Source organism: Ciconia boyciana, chromosome 4, assembly GCF_034638445.1.
Source record: "Ciconia boyciana chromosome 4, ASM3463844v1, whole genome shotgun sequence".
In the NCBI taxonomy this organism is placed as follows: domain Eukaryota; kingdom Metazoa; phylum Chordata; class Aves; order Ciconiiformes; family Ciconiidae; genus Ciconia; species Ciconia boyciana.
The window spans coordinates 18,339,420-18,357,140 of NC_132937.1; the positions used below are offsets into that span (position 1 = coordinate 18,339,420).

At 41.7% G+C, this 17,721-nt stretch overlaps 1 long non-coding RNA gene across 1 annotated transcript; it reads left to right on the top strand.

The window, feature by feature from the left end:
* The first annotated feature begins 2,277 nt into the window (after positions 1 to 2,277).
* Positions 2,278 to 13,623, top strand: LOC140650717 (uncharacterized). The gene is made up of 2 exons (XR_012042145.1): positions 2,278 to 2,353; positions 13,266 to 13,623. It is a non-coding gene; the product is annotated as an uncharacterized lncRNA (long non-coding RNA).
* The last annotated feature ends 4,098 nt before the right edge of the window (positions 13,624 to 17,721 follow it).

Sequence of the window (17,721 nt, forward strand, 5' to 3'; positions counted from 1 at the left end):
TGCTTAAGCTATGAGAGATTATTTACATTAGTTATATAATGTAGGGGGTAGGGTTTATTTGTTGTGGAAAATGTGTGACCACTTTTATGCGGATTCACCTACCTAAATTCAAATTTATGCGGATTCACCTACCTAAATACTATATAGTAAACGTGCAGCTTCCTTATATAGTAAAAGAAATATTTTTGTCACCTTTAAGGAGTATTTAGCCTGATTAAGACCTTAATCAGCCTCCAGATTTACATTACTTTTCCAGTATATTAAAAGTAGGATGAATAGGGACTCAGTTTATAATATTCTGGTATGCTTAGTTTAAGTGGGATGAATATGTGTCTTTCAATACAAATATTTAAAATTTGATTACACTGAAAGGATTTTTCAAGAACATTTCTAAACAAATACATGTGGAGAGCATTCATACTTAAGGAAAATTCATACTGAAGGAGACAGATATAGCTAAATTAATTGATTAGGAATGAGAACAAATATTTGCAGAAATTTCATGCACAGTTTCCTAAGTTTAGGCTCTAATAGTAGGAAGTAAAAGTTATTTTCATAAGCTTATTTTTCTCCACAGTCTTTGCCATGTGAAGATATTCTTCACGTATTTCTTTCCACATCAGCTTGCTCATCTATTTTTAAACACCCTTTACAATTTTCTCTTTCAGCTCTGGGAGCTAACCAATGGCTCTTATCAGACATATTGCCTCAGTGGGGAGAGGTAAATGAGAAAGACCACCAGTTGATTGTGGAAGAATTCCAATCCTGGTGGTATCCAGTTAATTTCACCTACGACCCTACTGATGGCAAAGCCACAGCTTTTGTCTTAACAATACGCAATGCTTCGGTATACACCATATACCCAATCATTGCGTTGGGGTTGAATCACAATGGAGCTATACTCTATCCATTAGAACATAGAGTATGGGCCTAACAAAATGGGAACAAATGGCAAACTATTGATGTGAATGCATGCGTTGTACGGGAACAACAAGGATTTATTTGTGAGAGTAACACCCTCAGAGCCCAAGACATTTGTCTTGACATGGAACAAAATGTTTGTCATTTTGAGATACAACCAGATGAAGCCCCTGAAACTGTACTTGTAAATATTTGTGTTTGTAATTTTACCAAAATTATGGGATGCGACTTCTAACTATTCAGCTCCTGTCACAACTCACCAACTGCTGCAAGCTGACTATACACTGTATCAAGACTTACTACCTGCTCACATTGGAATGAACCTCACATTGGTGAGAAAACTACTACAACACGATGACCTGAATCAACTGCTGGAACGTGTCCGTAATAATGGACATAAGACATTAGTCACCATCCACCATGACGCGGAAGAGATACATCGCATCTTAGAATGAGTGAAGCAGGATGGAGGACACTGTTGGTGGGACCCTTTGCTAGGATGGTCACCAACCACAACCGGAATTCTCAATAAGACGCTTCATGCCGTTGTTGTTCTGCTAGTGCTCACTGTGTTATGCTTTGTTCTAACCATCGCGCTGTATGTTAGAATTTGGACTATGGTGAAGCGTTTGTCTCATCGAATATCCCCACAAGATGTATACGTGCTCAATAATCCTCACCACAGGAACGTATGTGACACACCCGAGGCATTCCAAATATCGTGAAGCTTGAGTGACTATAGTCACAGGGTGGATTATGTGGGATAATAGCCGGAGGTGACTTAGAAATTAAACTTATATTCACACTTTTAGGTAAGGTACAGCATTGAAAAAGATTCCCGGGTGGAATGCGGCTGACATGCAAGGCCATTCCATGGAAGTTCCCTAGGCCTGTAACCTTAGATGTCAGTGACGCCAGGGGAGCTTGGTGTACTGACTCTAAGAAGGTACTGTTCGGAGGGTGGAGCGGTGTGGAGATGCCACAGCCAGGCTCTGCAATTAAATGGGAACTCAAAGGTATTGTGTGTGACCAGTAAGCTGCATATTTGCTATCCTGGGCCAACAGTCTGTCATGTTTCTGACAAAATGCTGTCCTTTGATGAACTTTGCTCATTATAACATCATTATAATACCAAAACACACCTCCATCCCAAAAGCTACCCGCCTCCAAGGTGCGACCAACCCTCACTGAGCTTGCGCTTTGAATTTTTCCTAGCCTATACCTTTAAAAGCGAAGCGAGAAAGCTTTACACCAATCCTAAACAAAGGTATGTATGACTAGAGTCACTCAAGCTCCACCCAAAAGGTGAAAGATAGTATAAAATGGCTTAAGAGAAAGAAAATGTTAGGGAAGACACCATCGTGTACCACTCTGACGTTTGGGATCAGTCGACGGGCTGAGCCTCTCTTCCCCCTCATCGGGACGCCTTTGGGTAAGAGTCGAACACTTGGTTATTCCAAGTGCCTCCCCGGGAAACTTAGAAATCTCTCTAGAGTTGCTTTATTATCTTTAACGTGTTTATAGCTGGCAGTGTTACTCATACTCTTGGTATTTGCGCGTGCTTTGCAGACAGTAAATTTATCACCGGTAATCCAAAGAATCTGTGTATCTGTTGCTCTAATAAACTGCACTCTTTATTAATGTGGCTGTGATAGTTCATGCAACACGACTAGACTGGGGGTGCAGCATGTTTAAATTAACACTGTCGCCTTTATTCTGATGAATGGCTGCATATACAGTCCTTAGAAAATAACCGTTGACCAAGTCTGGGACTAGGACTGGACTTAGCCGCACCTAGACTCCTCTCTGAGAAGGAGTTTAGAAAGCAAGGGGGTCCTGTCTGAACCTCGTGACTCAACGGGAGGGTTCCCCCCCCCCTCAGCCACTCCTCAGACTCCTACACGACAGTAACTCTTAACGCAACACTAATTGATAAGTATGTAACACTTTCACTAAGCAAAATATAACCATCTGAAATGGAAAGCTAACAGGTCACTCAGGTTAATAGCCACTAGCATCTCACACAAATAACTAATCACTGTCTTCTAATTCACCAGATATGCTCTTTTCCTTACCCTCTTGATTGTCATCTGAATATATTTTTCTTAATATTTATTTAAAACTATCCCTGATACAATATAATACAGCACTTTCTGATATTCCCTGACCAATTAAGCATAATAATTGAATCCCTCTGCTGCTCTCCTTATGTTGTTAATATAAATTCATACTTATCTGACTCCCATCCCATTTAGTGAGCTTTGGATCAGACCATATGTGGTCTTTTCTGTTCTGCAACAGATCATTATTTTTTAATACTAGAATGGCTTTTTCTGTTTCAAAGTTCTTCTCTGGATATGACCTTTAGGGATTTCACAGACTTTTGTAGCTGTTGTGTGAGACTCCTTATCCTTTTAAAATCCATAATAAATGCCTGTCAGATCTTGCTGCAACAAGATAACGTATTACCTCTACATTGGGATCAATCAAATCCCAGGCCCTGAGATTCATAGAATCGTTTGGGTTGGAAGGGACCTTTAAAGGTCATCTAGTCCAACCCCCTGCAATGAGCAGGGACATCTTCAACTAGATCTGGTTGCTCAGAGCCCCATCCAACCTGACCTTGAATGTTTCCAGGGGTGGGGCATCTACCACCTCTCTGGGCAACCTGTTCCAATGTTTCACCACCCTCATGGTAAAAAATGTCTTCCTTATATTTAGCCTGAATCTACCCTCTTTTAGTTTAAAACCATTACCCCTTGCCCTATCGCAGCAGGCCCTACTAAAAAGTCTGTCCCCATCCTTCTTATAAGCCCCCTTTAAGTACTGGAAGGCTGCTAGAAGGTCTCCCCAGAGCCTTATCTTCTCCAGGCTGAACATCCCCAACTCTCTCAGCCTGTCCTCATAGGAGAGGTGTTCCATCCCTCTGATAATTTCTGTGGCCCTCCCCTGGACCCACTCCAACAGGTCCATGTCTTTCCTGTGCTGAGGACTCCAGAGCTGGATGCAGTACTCCAGGTGGGTCTCACCAGAGTGGAATAAAGGGGCAGAATCACCTCCCTCGACCTGCTGGCCATGCTTATTTTGATGCAGCCCAGGATACAGTTGGTGTTCTGGGCTGCGAGAACGCATTGTCAGTTCATCTCCAGCTTTTCATCCACCAGTACCCCCAAGTCCTTCAATATGTCTTTTCTAAAAGATGTGAAATTTGCTGAATAAATTAAGGGGGAAGTCTGAAGGCCTTGTGGACATATATTAGGAAATCTAGTTGATACACATTGAGGATGCAAATTCCTCATGTGTGTGTAGCTAATGAGCTATGTGGTTGCTTAAAAAACATGTGTAGTTCCAGAAACAGAGGCAGAGCTGTGAAGGTCACACATAATTTTGCTAATTATAATGTATTCCTTTCCATAGCTGTAATTATGACTTCATTGGCATTTCCATCTATCAATGTAGCAATCTCATGTGAATTCATGCTGCTACAAGGCACTATTACTTGGTGCTATTGAGTAATTTGTACCAGTGCATATTTTGTGCAAAATGCAGCTAGATCATACCTGTTTTGGTTTTGTACTGGAATAAATGGCTGCTCCAGGTAAGACAAAATTCCTCTGTGGCTTTTCCTGGCCTTGCTACTGGATTATCATGACTTTTTTAAACACTCTTCCAGGTCACAGTTTCTCCACTGTAAAAAGGAAATAGAAGACATCTGAAGTGTATGTACCTCGAGTGACTTACTTGCCATAGGGTTGGATTTATCCATTTTCCCTTATCTTGAACTTTCTTTCCTCTTTTTCTCTCTCTCTTCTGTGTTTGATCTCATCATCTTTTAAAGATGGGAAAAAGACTTACCAGCAATTTATTGTGGAGAAACAAATCAGAGAAGAAATGGAAGGTTAGCTAGAAAGAATCAGTTCGTTCTGCATAATGGTATGTATAGTTTGGATGCAAATTGTATGGCACTTGAAGTGAATCACTGAAATGTGTATCTAGGCAGATATAGCCCCTGCTTTTAACCCCAACCCAGCAGTGCTTTTTCATATCAACACTGACAGGATGATCATGGCTTGAATTACTCTGCCCAAAGTAAGGCAACATGAGCTCTGAGAGTCTAAAATCCCAATTACCCTTTCAGTGGGCAATGTCAAACTCTTCTTAGAAAAATCTCAGCTCAACTGTGACCACATAATACTGCTCCAAGGACAGAGGGACTACACTGTGATGACTTGACATAGCAAGGTTAAACCATCTGCACTGTATGTAGGTGCATGAATCCACGTGAAAAGGTGACGGTGGTGTTTCCCCATGCAGTGAGCTGCACTGTGATGGTGTGCTTCCCCCGCCCCCGACCTTTATATCCTGCAACCCTGCTTAGGTGATAATCACCAGTGGTGATTGTAATGGATGCATCTGGTCACGATGGCTGCATTGGCTCAAAGTGGATTCAGGAGACAGATAACAACACAATAGCCTAGGGCTATTGTGCAATGCGCCCACTGAAGAAACTAAAACCTGTGGTCGGCATGCAAATATGACTATGGGTCAATCATCTTATCCCCCATAAATAGTGAGCAGCCCAGGGCCCTTTGAGTTCTGCATGGCAGCAGGCTGCATGCCAGGATCTCCCCTTGAGCAGGGACGCCTCTCAAGGTTACTCCTCAAGGTTGAGAGATTCCTTGCTGCAACAGATCCTCAGTAAGTGACTAATAGCATGCTAAACTTTGAAATCTTAGCTAAGTGATATAAAGGATTGATTGTGCACATATAATCCTTTAGACATAAACTGTTGACCAAGTCTGGGACTAGGACTGGATCTAGCCGCACCTAGACTCCTCTCTGAGAAGGAGTTTAGAAAGCAAGGGGATCCTTTTCCGAACCTCATGACTCAATGGGAGGGTGTCCCTGACAGTTTTGTCTGACCCTGTCCTCTATGCAGTAAATAATCAAGTGTACCTCGCCATCGAATCTTGTTAAAACACTGTTGCATTGAACTTTGTTAACTCCCTATTCTGTATTAATAAACTATATTTTTACTTCTCTCTTACGAGTGAAGTGCACCCTCACTCCATCTGTGACATGCACACACAGTAAAGATGGTCTGTAAATTCAGATTCAAGCATAGACATGCATTAGGAAGTATTAACAAACTAAACTACTACTCAGTGTGACTAAGGGCAGCAGCATACAGACCCTTTCATTTTGCTTTTTGTAGGAGTCATTTTTGGGTTGTTTGAGATTTTTTTTTTTTTTCACTTCTTAGAATGGAGAATTTGACTTTAAAAGGTGGCAGCAAAAATTCACTTCTTATATTCTTAGACAACATTAGCTATAGAGGATAAAACCTGGGACAAATCTGCCACCCTAATTTGTAAGGCTGATGTTCTATTTTTTAAAAGTCTGTTGAATAACTTCATAGTTCAGTGTCATGGGAGAAAACTTCATTACTGGATATGAATCTATTACATTAGATCACCAGAGCATGACATGGTGAGGGGAGGGGCCTTTATCTAACATTTGCAATTAAACTCTATATTCTGAGCAGCTGCTGACCTCCACTGTTGAAGAATATTCATGGATTAATACATTTCAAAGCAAGAAGGGTCTGTTTCAGTAATCAAATGATTCAAATTTGATTAGGTTCAAAAGATTAGGTAACATGGGGCTGGGAGCACCACCTGGTAAACGTTGCATCATGACCACAGCTCTTGCAAGAATTACAGAATCTCTTTCTGAAAATATCTAGTTCTTATATAAATATTTAAAGTAGTGTATTCATGTTTTTCCAAATGAATTACTCTAGTACTTCATTACCGTATTTAAAATATACGCCTCTGCAGTTTATTGGTTGTTCTGAACCTCATTGCCACAGGGATTGTCAAAAATTTCCCACATGAATAATTAACACATTTCTCTCTGTGAACCTTTTATATTAAATATACATTCATTTAGAAGGATATAACAGAAAGATTTACTTAATGATGATCTCTGCAGAACATGCTATATTTCCTACTCTGCACACAGAACAACTACACTAAGCTAATCTGGATATTTAATCATTAAAAGTAAGGGCCATGATACTTTTATTAATTTTCCATAGCTTTTTTTAGTTTCTGAGAGTCTGTTTCACTTCCTGGTCTTATATTAGAAACTGTGTTTGTGTGTGTGTGTGTGTGCGCGCACATGGGGAACAGACAGAGACGAAGAGGAAGTTTTTATGTATGTGTGAATAGATAGATACATTATGCACAGCATGCATAATTGCTTTGAGCAGAGGGTAAGACCAGATGACCCCCAGTGGTCCCTTCCACCCTAAATAATTCTGTTGTTCTATGATTCAATCTGTTGATCATTAATAGCACTCAGAATATCTGAGAGTTTCACATACATACAACCACAAAGAGACATTCACTACAGCTCTATCAGATATTTCAGTATTCCTTCCTTCCTTCCATCCATCCAACCTATAGATACATCATTCAACATGAAGATAGTGAAAGGTAAAAGTCAACTAAGTTCTGCAATGCATATTGACTCACTTTCTCAAAGTCTTCTTCAAAACAGTCACATCTATCCACTTCAGATACTTCTGTAGAGTTCACAACATAAAAATGAGATTGAGATTTACTGTTTAGTGTTAGGGTACGATGTTGCCAGTTGACATAGACAAAGAATCATTGCAAGGGGAATGGTTTCTTTAATTTTAATTTTTTTTACTTTATGGGTAAACCTTTATCTTTCACATAAAAATTCTAAATTAATTTGCTATAGACATACAAGTTTTGCTTTCCAAATACTATTGCCGGAAGCAGAAGAAAATAAATATTTCATATGCATCAGTTGGTCCTAAACTAATTTAATAGGAATGGTTTGCTCAGGTTCTAAGTGTTTGAAGGGATACAGCGTCATACATTACCAGTAGCATCACAGCTACTGTCTGCTGCATGATTTTTTTCCTCAGTACAGAAACTAATATTTATTGCCCTTGGCTCTACCAAAAAGCAGATCCTTAGAAGGTAGAAAAGTTGTTGTGTCCCACTTTTAAAAGATCGGGATGTTGACATGTCAGAAATTGCTTCATAAGACTGTCTTCCTTATAAGATTAATGACAAACCTTAAAAACATTACTTCACATAGGGAAAACTTATCTTTCTACTAAAAGTAAATATAGATATATGACTGAAAAGATAAGGAAATTGATAAGAAGATTCTGTGGGAAGAGGCTCACTGGAAAGATATTTTATATAGTGCGTATTTGTATGCATTTTTTCTTTTACTGCTTGTCCATAGTTTATTCTTCAGCCTGTATAGTTCGACACTATTGTTCTGGTTTAGATCAGCTGGAAGGCATGCAAAATACAATTACAATATTAAATAAAACTTCTGATGCTTCATTTCAAATATTTTTTAAAAATTAATCTGAACAATTAAATAAAATGAACAGAAAAAATAAATTTAAAAAAAAAAAAACATTCACAGGCCATGTGTTTTAAGAAATCATTGGATGAATTTGAATTTAAACAAAGACTGTGAGATTTACCCTGGTATAATAGCATGAAATTAAGACATAGTTTTACCTGTGTTGTTACTAATAGACAATATATTCAATTACATACCAAATCTGATTTACTTGTTGTCTATGCAATTAAAATGCAAATGTTCAGGTCACAATATTAGAAGCCTCCAATTTTGGTTGTAGCATTATACAATATTGTTGCTGCTGCTGTTAACAATAATTCATATGGAAAGGTACCATAGCTTTAACTACCAACATGTGCCATCCTGAAACAGGGCTTTATGTGTCCTATACACAAGTCTAAACTGCTGTAATGAAGCTCTAACACAATACATCTTGGTAAAAGTCTTTAGTTGCTCAAGGACCTCTATTTAAGCTATGCCAGTGCCCTCTTTAACCAGCCGTGTGGAGAAATGATTCCAAGTAACGTGTTGTCTTGGATGTCTTTTTAGCTTTATTCACCTTGATGACTTGTGAATTTGATTTCCAAGATGTTCTTTGCTTAACAAAGTGTGAACATTAAACACGAAGTGGGATTGTATCAAATTGGGCACAAACCAAAGGTAAAATAATTTTTTAGAAATAAAAATACTCCTTCTATGATACATTTTAATTACTGAAGGCATTTAGGATCTATAGTAGTCAAAGAACATTTGATTATTTATTAGAACATACCACTATTTAGCATCATATGAGCAATGTCAAGAAACCCAGAGGTCCGGCCAGTGTTCACGACTACTGTCCATCCATTCTGGTACCAGCCTCCAGGTCAGATGGATTCTGTGCAGCAAACAGTGAACATCATGTGCATAAAAGGCAGCCTGGGATATATGTCCTCTGTTGTCACACAGAGTGTTGATAAAGGTGTATTTTATTACTTCAAAGGTGTTACGGGAAGAAAAATCTCTTTTATGCTGGCCTGTCTAGAGAGCTTAGGAATTCCCAGTGTCAGCCTTATGGGAGGCTAGAGGAATGTTTTATTGTTACTAAAGAACATACAGAAGACTCAAAACTGCCACTTTATTATGGCCCAAGAACTCTAAAATTGCTAAATAAAGAAAGCCTGTTTTTTTTGTAGCTGCCAACTTTGAGTTTATTGCCCTCCAAAAGTGAGGAATTAAGTTTATGTCAGCTTGTCTTCTGCCCTTGAAGAAAAGGAATGAGTCTGGTTTTGGTTTTTTTATCTAGACCTACTTATGGGCTATCATGCCTGCTACCTACAACATCCTCTCAGGAGAGATAATAAAAGAATGTAGTTATGTTTTATTACCAATGTGTGATATAGGAGGCATCTTGCCTTCATCCAAGTACTTGAGGTTTTCAGATTTTAGAAATGAAGTCATTCCACTGCTTTAGACTGAAGCAGTGTGATAAGTGCAGACAACTGAGTCAAAGACTGGATGATCACTAGACTGCAGAAACTAAGTTGAAATAATTTATTGGCTCATGTCACTGCTGAGCTGCAGGTCAAGTGTAAAAAGCAAAGAGGATGGAGCAGGTGGGCATGGACAACAGGTTTGTTCTGACCATGTCTAAGTTCAGGCTATACACTACACATTTGTTCAGCAGCAGGCAGTCTTGCTTAAGTTGAACTTTCAGCAAACAGTGTCTCTCCAGAAACCTCACCATCTCTCTCAAGTCCAGTTTCTCTTACTGCTGGTCAAATGTTACTGGACACTTCTTGCTGTCAGCCACCCAACACACCAGCATTTGTTAACCAGCATTTAGAAGCAATGCTCATGTGTGGAGAAGCCTTCTCCTTCTTCTGGAGTCTGACCCATTTGCCACCCTGAATATTTAAAACCTCTTGAAATACTGACACTTCATCTGGTGCAAACTTCCCTAACCACATTGGCACATTAACCTATACCAGTTAAGGATAGCATCCTAATTCTTTATAAAGGGAAGGTAGAGGTACATATTAGTCCTGTTCTGCCTCACATATCCTCACTCACATTAAAATGATTCCCAGGAGCATGGACTAGAAAAGAACAAGTTCCAAATTAGACAGTGAAACTGTATCTATGTTAAAAATTGCATGTATCCCAGACCACTCCCTGGTTTTGAGGCCTATTGACATGGGAGGACCTGCATCTACATTACTGAGCTCTCCCAGCATCAGACAGGTTATGGCATTCAGACTGCCTGTTGGAAGTGGCTCTGGTCTTCTGCAGGTGCTGTGCTATGCCCCAAAATAGTTTGGGAGAGTGCCTGTTGGTGCAGGTCAAAAATGTGTTAGGGACTGTCCTCAAAATTTAGTGTACAGACAAGTGAATTGCCTGGAAACATTCTTTGACATGTGCAATTTATTACTCTAGACAATAGTCAGGGTAGCAAAACTCCAGGGCATGTCAAGGCACACTCCCTCACATAACAAAGCTTCGCTCATGTTCATGAAGCTGCAGATCTCCTCGATGCCTCTGTTATGCCAAGGACTTGTCATCCTCCACACAAAAGGCTGAGTCAATAATAGATTATTTTTTTTAAATGAATCCATATATCAGTCTTAAGAGATACCAGCCTCTCTTCTGTAGATATTCCAGCTCAGCCCACAGCCCAACAATTTCTTCCTACCAGGGTAAGGGAAGTCAGCTCTATATTTGACTCAACAGGATTATTAATAAGGAAGAGTCCCTGGATTCAAGTAACTGTGGAATCACACCAAGATTTGGGCTTTTTTGGAGGAAGCCCTGAAGTATTCTAATATGTTTGCCCTGTAGATAATCAAGTAGCCAAGAGAGCAGAACTTTTTTACCCTCTAAACCTATCCATTTTATAGGTTATCTTTCTACCTGTTTGCCTTTGGTTGTCTCTGGTTCTAGATCCCTGCTGATGATAAAAGGCAAAGCTTGCTTTTTCTACAACACACTAACATAATTACAGTTAACTCAGTGCCAAAACCATCATTTACCCACTATGAGCTACCTGGTCTTTAAGTCCTAAAATAGGAACTCCATATATTCTTGCCACCCTGTAGGTCCCTCAGTGAGACAGATAGGAGGATCATGTGGCGGACTCAAAAGGGAAGCTCTCTCCAAGTTTATTTTTAACTTAATATGTGGATTACTTTCCTAAGACCATGCATTTGCATAACTATATGTGTGTGTATGTGTGTGGGAGAGTGAGGGGAGGGGAGAGGGGGAGAGGAAGAGAGGAGGAGAGATGGAGTGAAAGAGAATGTATGAGAAGCAAATCTTTTTTTGAGGGACAAAAGCAGATGTGAGATGTCTTGCTATCATAGAAAGACCAGGCCTTGAGACAGAATGTGGCTTTTATCTTTGATGAAGAAAGACAAGATTTTTTTCTCAAACAACATGAATTACAGTTTCTTTGTAAATGTCACCAAAGAAGAATGTCTCTAGTCTGTCTTTCATTTATAATGCCATTATTAGGAGATTATTCAACCTTCTGAAAACCAAACAAGCTAAACAGCCATAAGAAAATAATAACCCTTAATAAGCAGCAGGACAGGAGAGAGTGCATTTTCAGTTTATGTTCATAAATGCCTCAAAGCTCGTAACAAATATCTAGTAATTAAGCTTCAAAATGGAAAGACCTGGAAAATAGTTAAGTATTTTTATCTATATGCACATCACAGGCAACTGCAAGAACAGAGAAGCTAAATCAGAAACTGAATCTGTAGCTGAGCCAGGAATATCACCTATGAAGTCATCTCTCTTCTTCTTTGAGAGGTTAATACTGGAATTGACACTAAACTGAGTATCTTTTGCCCCTGAGAACTGAAAGAGGAAACCCTATCTGCTTAATTTAGATGCCACAACACCAGCTCTATGAGTTTCTGGCCTTAAGAGGACAATCCAGTCCACCTAACACAACTACCAAAGCTCCATACATAAATTCAACTGAGCAAGGCATTAACCTCTGAAAACTTGTCCAGCTTATCTGCCTTCCTCTTTCTATCAAATTGCTGAGGGCAGGGACTCTTCATCTAAGTATAAAAGTAATGCTTCAAAGTCTGGCCTTAACTTCCGGCCATCTTGCAAGTTTGGAAATTCACATGTGCTAAAAAGAGTTGCAAAAACTTGCCATTTTGTCTGGCAGCAAACTACATTGCTTGGTGTCGGAAAACACAATGACCACAGTGCAAAAACTGTCAAACACAGTGAAACTTGAAGCTCAATTCAGTTACCACACAAGGATGTCTATTGTCATTTGGGATGATGACTGTCATTCTGCCTGGCCTCTAGTTGAAGCTCCAGTGGACAGCAGGTTTTCTGCAGATCCTGTGTCATGTTTGCTGGCTCTCTGCAGCAGATATTCACATGTAAAAAAAAAAAGTGAGCAGCTGCCTAAATATGATCAATTGAAGTGAGCTGTTAGGGTGGAATTCATCTTACCCAGCTTAAATAAATCTTCAAGTTAGAAATCAGACTCTAGCCTGGTCACCCTAATGGTCACCCTAGGCTCAGTTAACAGGTACAGGCACCTTCAGATAGTGATTTGTTTTATCTGAAACCGGAGCTTAAGATAGGTGAGAAGGATCACCCTTTGGAGGTATCTGTATCGCAATCATATCCCCTATAATGGGATGTTAAGGTAACAGCTAAATTTTAAATTTTAGATGTCTGTCCTTTAGCTGTCTAAAGTGAGGTGAGAACTTAGATTGTGTTGCAGAAAGCTTTGAGATTTTCAAGATGTTAACATTTGTATAGACCTTTCCCTATCCATCTATTTCTTCACAGTATTGCTTTAGCATGATCACATTGTCAGAATATTTTATTTCTTTGAATGTTGCTTTTTACATTTTTACCAGAGCAATGTTTTTAACACCATACCCCATATATTTCTTGCCATTTTGTTCATGTAGCATTGCTGGTTGTGGGAGAGTGGTTGAGTGACAAAGGGCACAATTTGATTGATGTGAGCATTCCAGCCTTTGATATGGCTGAAGAACCAGATGTCACGGTGGAATGTCCTTGAGATAAGGAAGAAAGCAGGAGGAGCACTTGGTAAACAAGATAAGCGGAACCAAGCCTGGGAAATGTCGACAGACCCCCTTCGCGTGAGCAGCGCGTGAACAGCAGCTTTGTACCAACCAAGTAACTGTTTTAGGTGCATGGACAAATGTAGTTATCCAATAGTATAGTTGTTATTAGCGCGTGCTTTGCTTGGTTGTCTATATAAACCTGTCGAATAGTCTAATTAAAGGAGAACGACCATACTCATATTGAGACTCATCGTTACTTCGGGTCCGTCTCCCACTCCGGCATCTGGTAGCAGAGGATGGTTACTCGCCGGTGAGATCTCCGTGACTGCGGTAAGCAGCTAGAGGAGGGGAGTGGGAAACCACGGCTGAGAGAAGCGCTGCTTGGGGCAGAAGCGGGGCAGACGCTGGTGTGAGGTCGCTCCTCACCTCTCAGGTGCAGTGATGGAAATAGAAGCTGCAGCCACGCTGCTCGCTGGAATCCTCTCCAAGAGAGGGATAGAAGCACCAGTGAAGCAATTAATTCGATTAATTAAGCTGGGACAAAGTTGGGGTCACTTTTCTGACACCTGCATGTTGTTTTCCGTCTCGGAATGGCGGGATTTTGGAGGAACAATGTGGCAAAAAACAATAGAGGGAGATGAAAAGGATGAGAAGGAAATAAAAGCGGTTCGTGGGCTCTGGAACGCTGTGTTAGAGACTTTGAAAGCGATGAAGGCGGAGAGAGAAGTAGCTTGCGCCGCTGCCCAAATGTTAGGTCCGGGAGTGTCTAGTGATAAGCCCAGAAGTAAACCGGGACCTATTGCGCGATTTTTTGGGTTGCCTGCCGTGAAGGGCATGTCTGGAGCTGTCTGTAAAAATGTCTCTGAACTGCGGGAAAAAGAAGGTCTCGTCTCATTAAATGAAATGGGCAGTGCTACGTCGGGGTCGATGCAAACGCCGGGAAAAACGGAAGTTCCTGCTAGCAGAGCTGATGCGAACTGTGGAGTAAATGCGGAAGTAACTCCGCCAAAGGCTCCTAGAGGGGCGGGGTTGACGAAACTTAATGACTCGGGCGGAGCATCCTGCCGACCCCCCCCTACAGCCCCTTCCAGTGAACCACCCTCCGCGCCTCCGGTACCACCCTCATCCTCGTTCTACCCGCCTCTGCCTCCCTCTACCGAATCCTCTGGAACCACCACGCCGACTAGCGGGGAGGAGCTGCCACAATCCTCAGATGTCACTGCAAAAATATTGCAAACACTTGTAAAACATCTTGACGATCTGGAATTACAAGCAAAAAGGAAAGGAGAAGCTGTGCCTCCATGTTTAATGAACCCTCCAGCACTCCCTAGAACTACACGCTGGAGTGCTGTCATCAAAGATGCAATTTTAGAAGGACAATGGAAGCCTGTTGGAGGGGCTGAGGGCCCTGCAACATTAGCGTTCCCGGTCATACAAGAAAACGGGCAAGGAAAATGGGCGCCGCATGATTGGAAAATATTACAACAAGCCCGAACCACTATTTCAACATATGGAGTAAAGTCCGAAGCAACACGACAAATTGTTAGTTGGATTTTTGCTGCCGACCTCATGTGTCCGCAGGATTGTCGAAACTTAATGAGACTGTTACTTACCCCAACACAGTATCTACTGTGGATGTCGTCTTGGCAGCACGACTAGGCACCACTAGTGCTGCGGCTCAAAGACAAAGGGACGGGGATCCACTTCGTGGAGTCACCGTCGACATGCTCGTAGGGCAAGGACCATACAGTGACCTTCAGGTACAAATTACATTTCCGGCACACATGTTGCAGTTGTCTGCTCAGTTAGCACTAGAAGCATTCCTTGGCTTACCAGGATCAAGCGTCCCCTCATTTAGTAATCTACAACAAGGTGCAACAGAGAAATACAGTAATTTTGTGGATCGACTCTGGGAAGCGCTCATGAATCACCCTGATCTATCAGAAGACAGCAAACAACAAATGTTCAAAATATTGGCTTTTGACAATGCCAATAAGACGACAAAACAAACGCTGGCCAGTTTGCCCAAAGGAGCTGGAGTAGAGGAAATGCTTCTGCGGGTGGAAAGAGCCGAGGCACAACGACATGGAAACACCGTCGCTGCTGCGGTCCAGGGAGCAGTTCGAGAAATAATACAACCCCTAGCCGCAGTGGTGCAGAAAAAACAAGGCCCAGCTCCCAAGGGAAAGTCTCATCGACCACCTGGACAACCTTTTCGGGAAATTGTTTCCGCTGCGGGGAGTCAGGCCATGTTAAAACGAATTGTCGTGTCGCAGTTTGGTGTGAGCGCTGTCAGAAAAGCACTCATGCCACCAAGGCATGCTCGGGAAACTGGAAGCCGAGCGCGGGGAGAGGTCGCGCGCAGACACAAATGAACCCCCAAAACGAAACACAGGGTTTTACAACAGTACCAACCAGCCACCCGAGGAAGTCTGGGAGTCGACGTGGAAACCACAATAGACGTCACCCTTGTTGACTCTAACGTTCAAAGAATTCCCAGCAATGTTATAGGGCCTCTCGTTCATCAAGATAGCAACGTTGGAGGATTGTTACTAGGCCGGTCCTCCGCCGGTATAAGAGGTCTCATTGTGTTGCCCGGAGTGATCGACGCAGATTACACGGGTCGTATTTATATTATGGTCTATACCGTTTGTCCACCTTTGTTTATCCCCGGAGGTAGTAAAATCGCACAGATAGTCGCAGTTTGCAATCCACTAGGCCATTTGCCACAATCAAATGTTCACCGAGGCAATCACGGTTTCGGGTCCACTGGACCTGCCATTTGTTTTACAGCAAAACTGAACCAACGGCCAACGATAAAAATAACCATTACTCAACAGGGCATATCACAAAAAATTGATGCAATGTTAGACACTGGGGCTGATGTTACAATCATCAGCCGTGACATACGGCCTTCAATGTGGCCAGTAGAGTTACCGACATCATGTATCGCAGGAGTAGGTGGACAATCAACACCCTATATTAGTAAACAGCCAATACATTTGCAATTTCCGGAAGGGCAGCATGCCACTCTTAAGGTGTATGTGTTACCTTTACCTGGGACATTAGAAGCACTAATCGGAAGGGATGTTTTGAGTCAAATTGGAGCAGTTTTAACAACGAAGTATTTTCAGTCATGGGCACTGGGGAGCAGTCGCCCAGCCCGCCCAACCCGCCCAACCCGCCATTGACATGGCTTACAAACGAGCCTGTGTGGGTTGACCAGTGGCCCATGACTGAAGAGCGACTGCAAATCGCCAGACAACTGGTTGCTGAACAGCTTGCAGCTGGTCATATTAGACCTTCTGTTAGTCCATGGAACACTCCCATTTTTGTAATCCCAAAAAAGAGTGGAAAGTGGCGACTCTTGCATGATTTGCGTAAAGTCAATGAACAAATGCAATCTATGGGTGCATTGCAGCCTGGGATGCCATCTCCTAGTATGTTACCACGTGGATGGCACGTCTTGATAGTTGATTTAAAAGACTGCTTTTTTACCATTCCACTGCACCCGCAAGACACTCAACGTTTCGCCTTTTCGGTGCCGACAGTGAACAAGGCCGCACCGGCAGAGCGATACGAATGGGTTGTTTTGCCACAAGGGATGAAAAATTCACCCACGTTGTGTCAATTGTATGTAGCATGGGCGCTGCAACCACTTCGAGCCCAGTGGTCAAATACAATAATTTGTCATTATATGGACGATATTCTTTGTTGTCAAGAACAACCATTCTCAGACGGGTCGTTACAGCAGCTTACCTGCATCTCAGCAAAAAAAGGGCTTGTCATTGCACCAGAAAAGGTGCAGCGTACTGCCCCTTGGAAATATCTTGGGTGGTCCATCTCAGACTCAAAAATCCGACCACAAAAGACAGAACTTGCCACTCAACTGCATACATTACATGATGTCCAAACCTTGCTTGGAGACATTCAATGGGTTCGCAACTGTGTTGGTATTTCCAATACTGATATTGCACCCCTGACTGCGCTGTTGCGTGGAACAAATCCTGCAGACAAAGTGACGTTAACAATGGAGCACCACACAGCGCTACAACAAATTATTCAAAAATGCACGCGGCTTGGTCATCACGCCGCATCCTGCCACTACCAATATCATTGATCATATGCAACGGAAAAGACTCACCTTATGCAGTCATTTGTCAGTGGCAAAACAAGAAAGGGGAATTCATTTCTCCCCTTCAGTTAGATGCCACTGCCAAATGCAAAGGACAAGGAGATATGTTTAATATTTTGGAATGGGTATTCTTAGGTGTACAACCAAAAATGAGTATCCAAACACGGACTGAAGCAATAGGTGAACTAATACGGAAAGGAC